Source organism: Poecilia formosa, unplaced genomic scaffold, assembly GCF_000485575.1.
Source record: "Poecilia formosa unplaced genomic scaffold, Poecilia_formosa-5.1.2 Scaffold265, whole genome shotgun sequence".
Taxonomy (NCBI): Eukaryota; Metazoa; Chordata; class Actinopteri; order Cyprinodontiformes; family Poeciliidae; genus Poecilia; species Poecilia formosa.
In genome coordinates this window covers 1,053,511-1,059,628 of record NW_006800204.1, presented here as the reverse complement: position 1 = coordinate 1,059,628, position 6,118 = coordinate 1,053,511, and positions in this window count along the sequence as shown.

Genomic DNA, 6,118 nt, shown 5'->3' with positions numbered 1-6,118 from the left:
CCCATCATCATTCACCCCATCACCATTCACCCCATCACCATTCACCCCATCACCATTAACCACACAACACGCTCATCCTTCTCCACACCTCCTCATTTTCCCACGTTTCACTGCTGACACCTGAACCGTACCTTCCTCCTGCTCCTTGGCGGCGGGCTCCTCCTGACCACAACCAAAACCTTTCATGCTAGCAGATGTTGCAAAAAGTACATAATCGAAAGCATCTAATCTAACATGAAAGCACAGGTTTGAGTCCTCGTCGCGTTTGTTTAGCAACATAAACAGTTGTCTCCTGTGAGAGACAACATGCTTCAATAAAGGTGATTTACACCCTGACGGAGCTTTTCTGATAGGTGACACCACCTTACCGTGCCGAGACAGCTCCCTGACTAAAAACTCGTCACTGATGAACGGGGGCACGTTTGATAATGTTACCTTTGTTGCCGGTAACGTGAGCGGTGAAACTTGCAAAAACAAGCCGTTTACCGAAACGCCCACCTCCACCCGCTGTTGAGCCTGCTCCACTTTCTCCACCAACAAGACGACAGCTCCATGCGAGCCGCAGACCTTATGGACCCATGTCCGACCACCTCTCCCACCGCCAAGCAAACTTCCTCCACGCTGCACGGAGAACCGGCGCCCACCTTGACGTCGTTCTTCCGCGTCAGCGTGGAGAAAGTCCCACCACCAACCATCATGGCGTCGTCAGACGCCGGCCAGCCAGGCACACCTGACGGCCACACCCGAACCCAAACAAAAACCCCTTAAAACGTGACAAACTAAACCAAAAACACAACTAAACAATTAACATGAACACCCAGTGAAAAACAGTAAGAAAAAACACAAAGATAGTAGTTTAACACTCGCTCTCTCTTCCGCTCTCCACTCACCCTCCTCTCACACGAACAAGAAGGAGAGCTGCCATCGATACAGTTGCAGCCAAGCATGTTTTAATGTTACACAATACAGTTTTAGCAAGTTGTTCAAAGTCTAAACTGGCATTGTTGTGCATTTAAGGTGTAAAGTTTGCCTTCGACCAAACGCCCCCAAAGTAATTCCAGCGCCCCCTGCCGTCCTCTGAACGCCCCCCAGGGGGCGGTACCGCCCACGTTGAGAACCGCTAGTCTAAACCAGAGGTCCCCAACCTTTTTATTACCACGGACCGGTCAAGACTTGGAAAATTTTGTTGTGGCCCGGGGGGTGAACCGTCAGACAAAGCTGCTGCATGTTGGTGTTCCCGTTAAATCCTGAATATGCCCCATTTGGGTTGTCTTGGCCTTTTTATCGCAGCCTGTGGGGTTTTCCCTGACTGGGAACGAGAACACAACCTGCTGAATGTGACAGGTAGCCAATCAGAAAGCGTGGTGACGTAAGAACAGAGGGGAATCCCAAACAGCTGACATATTGCGCAACTGAGAGTCCGGTGGATATCAAAGATGATATGTGGAAATGTTTATTATTATATGTAAAGGTCAATATTATGTTTATTATGTTTATTCAGTTAAAAATGTTAACTATGAAAAAACATAGTTGCCTCCAAATCATAGTGCAGCAGATGGAGCGGCTGCTCCCGTCGTCTTTTATCCACCGCCTTTTCTTTTTGTTTCTTTTATCTCTTAAAATGTCTCCACATCCTGATATTGCTTCTACATCGTCATCCATGTTTGGTTATTCTAAATTCCCGTTTGCTATGTTGGGGTTTTACTGGATTTTCTTCTGGAATCGGGATGTTGATGACTGGAATCGGTTCGTGTTGCTCCTGCCTTGAGGCTGAACACGAACCGATCGAACCTGTTGTACTTTTATCAGCTCTGTGGTCACAGAGGTTTGGAGAATCGGCCGACATCCTTAAATCTTGCCGTCTAAACCAGACTTAAGGCTCACAAGCTCTACTCATCTCCTCTCGACCAAACGCTCTGACTCTGGTCGCTATGGTAACGTTTACATATCCCTACAAAATAAGATACAGATGCGCCACAAAAAACGAGCATTTTACTTTTGTGAAAATTTTAACTCATGATAAAGACTAACGGAGCCCTGAGCTTGTTTCTCTGCAACCAGACGGTCCATCTGGGAGTGATGGAGACAACGACACCCGAAGTGTTGCTTATATCCACAGCCTGCTGGGTCTCTACGAGGTGAAGCAGTTTGAAGCTTCATTGCCTCATTAGCAGCCGGTCGCCGCATGTTACACAGAGCGGCTTGTAATGTGGGACTCACCTACCGGTCCGGGATAAATCCATCCTCCTGTCTCTTCTCTGGGCCTTTTCCCCTTTGCAAAGAAACTTTCCAAAGACATCTGATCTGTTTCTTACTCATTTTGCTGCTTGTGGGCTCAGTGTTGGCGCGCAAGTAACCGAGAGAATCCGGTTAAAGGATTTTCAAAATAAAAGATCCTCCAGACTCAAATAATACATAAAACGGAAATATTTCTTGTGCGGTCCACTGACCGGGGTTTGGGGACCACTGGTCTAAATCATGTCGCAGGAGAGCCTTCTTGCCGCTCGTAGCATACAGCAGCTTTTTATGGCACATGACACAAAAACAAGCTCCAGGCGCTGAGAGTTTGTGACACCAACTGCTCAGCAGCTTCCCGTCTTGTCCCCTTTCCTTTGCCCAGTGCCACCCGTTTTTAATTTCTTTCTCAAGTAATCGTGTTTCTTTACTGGATGAGACAAACTCCACCTTCTTCCATATCGCATTGATTTAACTGCCGGACCGAATGCATGCGCTTCTTCTCTACAAACCGTTTTACAGTCATTGGTCAAGAACATGGGAGCTAGAGTTCTGATTGGCAGACATCTTTGTCTATTATCTACAGTTTAGTTGAGGCGTGCCGTTTGGTCCAATGCTCGCTTTGCTTGAAAAGCCGGAAATCTGGCCCCCCAGAATGCCACCTCCTCTGCTGCCACTACTCTCTGCCTTCCTCCATCAGCTGTTAATACAGAACAGACAATCATTATGAGCTACAGGCATCTTTATTATGAAACTACAGTGAAATTGTTTGGCAACTTCCAGCTTAGTATGCACACATAAGACATAAAAAAACATTATATTAATACATTCTTACAAAAAATAAAAACTTTAATGAAAAAGAGAAAACACTTGGAAACAATTGGAAGAAAAATTAATTAAAACCAGTTGGTAATAAATAGTAAAACATAATTCAACAAACTCTGAGGCAGATAATTTGCTTTGATGGATTTTAATAAATCACAGTGCTTTAATCATTCAAGGATTTGTGACATCTCTAGGTCTTACCTGCTTCTTTCTATAGCTACATCCAGATGACTGGCAGTCGGTCCTGGATGCAGCTGGAAAACATTTTTGTGCATTGTCAATACATAGCATAATTACATTATGTACATAAACAATATTGAAGCATAAAATATCATCAACATTCTGAAATAGTAGATACTCACACACAGTTGCGTCTCTGTCCTCGTCACGGACATCAGGACGTTCCTGAAGAGTCTGATTGACACAAATGTGACTCCCATTCTGTGGAGTCTGTGGAAATAAATGTAAAATTAAAAAGACATTGTAGCAAATATATCTCTTTGTCAAAAATACATAAGTAAATAAGTTAAAATTATTCTTAACCAACCATTATACAGTCGGGAATCAACGCAGTGACTGTAATAATACATACCGGCTTCATGGCTCCGTCCTCATATCCGTCCTCCGTCCGCCATGTTGTCGATTCTACTGCTTTCCACACTCTGCCTTGCTGCACTGCGTTATAACAAAATAAATAAAATAACCGGAAGATCAGTTTTCCTTACAAATATGCGAGTGTTCACGATTGACTAAATGTGAAATCATAACTTAGTGAATTTCTCTTCGTGGACTCCGTCAGAGCGCCTCGGCACCGTGAAAAAATAAAAGGAGGTGCGAGTATTTTTAAGAGTTCAGAACATCACATGTAATAAAAAATACAATACAAAATCTCTCCCTACACTTGTTTTGACATTATGAAAACGACAGACTGCTTTCTGTAAGAAACAAACAAAGCAACTCGCCTCGCTATTCATAAAAGCTTTCTTACCGTGAGTTCGGCCTGTTGGACCGCCGCGGTGTCATCTGTTGTTTTCCGCCAGGAAAATGCTTAATATCAAAACGATACTGAAAAAGTAACTCCGTGAAATAGGACTTTTTCCACCATTTCACACAACGCACGGGCATTTTCGTTCATGTTGGGTTTAGCATTAGCACTCGTTAGCACCGGTGCAAATCTTCCTCTGGAGTTTAATGGCGGCTGCTTGACCGACTATGAAAGCGCATTACTGCCACCAACTGGACTGGAGTGTTAAATGAAAGTTGACAGAAAAAAACCATTCTAAAAGTTATTTTTTCAAAATTTACGTACAGTATATTTTAGATGTTTATTTACTCAATTCTACTTTGAGCTGTGTCCTTTTTAGTTTATACAGAATATAATGATTCATCATCTGTGAGTTATATTTAGTGCTTAACTAACAAAACTTAAAAATAAAGAATACAAATGTTTATACTCCATCAGAAGGTATCACATACTTTCAACCATTTTGTTCTTCAATTTAAACTCGAGAGTTAAGCAACTGAATACTGATAAATCATCTGTAGTTTAAGTCCTGTATTGTGATGTGGAACGGTGTCACTACCGCTCCAACATAGCAAGACTCTGGGTCCAACATAGCACGACTCTGGGTCCAACATAGCANGACTCTGGGTCCAACATAGCACGACTCTGGGTCCAACATAGCATGACTCTGGGTCTTTCAAGCAATCAGTGAACATTAACATTAGTTTGAATATTATTCACAAAAATACTTTATGTACAATGAACCACTCTGGAAAATTTTTTTTATTATTTTTGATTAAGTTGTGCAATTCCTCCCATCACAAGATAAATCTTCAGATGGGAGGAATGTCAAAGTAAGATCAGGTTTCACTATAGTCTACTGTATGAATTCATGCATATTCTGCTTTTATATCATCAATTCAACCAAACTAAGTTTTTCAGTGCTCCTAACACACATGTAATATATATTTTAATGGATAAGATAGATTATTGTTTTAATATTAATATTAATATTCTAACCCTTCTCCAAACATACTTCTTCATGGCATACTTCTATAACTGAACAATACCTACAGACGTCTCAAAATGTGTTAAACTGTTTGGCCCATTGCACTGCAACACCAACATGTATTTACATCTCCATTTGAAGGAGTACATGGTGGAATACAGGCTTTTTTGAGCCAGTATTCCAGTGCTTGTGATTAAATACTGAGAATGTTTAATCACAAAGTCCAGATTAGGAGACAGTTTCAGAAGAGTCAACAACAACTTAGTATGCCATGAACATCTGCCTGTGATACTTTAATGACCAATGACTATAATGGAACTTTGTCATGATGACACAACCGATGCTTTATGTGAAGCTCAGTGTTTTCACGTCGGCAGAAACACTTCGGTCTGCATTCCACCACACAATCTTGGATGAGCTTGACAGACATGCAATGTTGACAATATATCATCAGATTTACCCTGAAAATTGTACTTTGATATCAACACTCAAGTGTTAAGGTTACATCCCTAAGTTGAGCTAAGTGTGTTCAGTGCTGGATGGTGAATGTCACACAAAATTTGTTCCATTTGTGTGACTTTGTAACATTAGAACATTTTCAGCATTAATGCCTGTTTTCTACTTAAATCTCATTATTTCTCAATTAAAAACACTGAGGGGTTTGGCCAGGTCCTGGGTCTAGCAAACAGGTGAACAGAAGGTAAAATGGTTTAGCTACAACAGGAATGAGAGTCAAAAGGCCGGTGCTCAACAGTTGATTTGCATTTGCATGGCTCTCAGCAACTTCATTTAAATACAAAAACCTCTGCTAGGCCCAAGGGGAGGGGGGTGATAGGGGAACAGGGACACACAGCGTTTCTGACCATTCTTGGCAGTGCCCAACAATTTTCCACTGACATAAACCTCTCGCCAATAGCCCTCAATGTCAGTAGCTGTCAAAAATCCCACTATTCATGCACAATAACCGCTAGCATCTGCTGATCATTTGTCAATTAGCAGCTAACCGCTAGCATCTGCTGATCATTTGTCAATTAGCAGCTAACCGC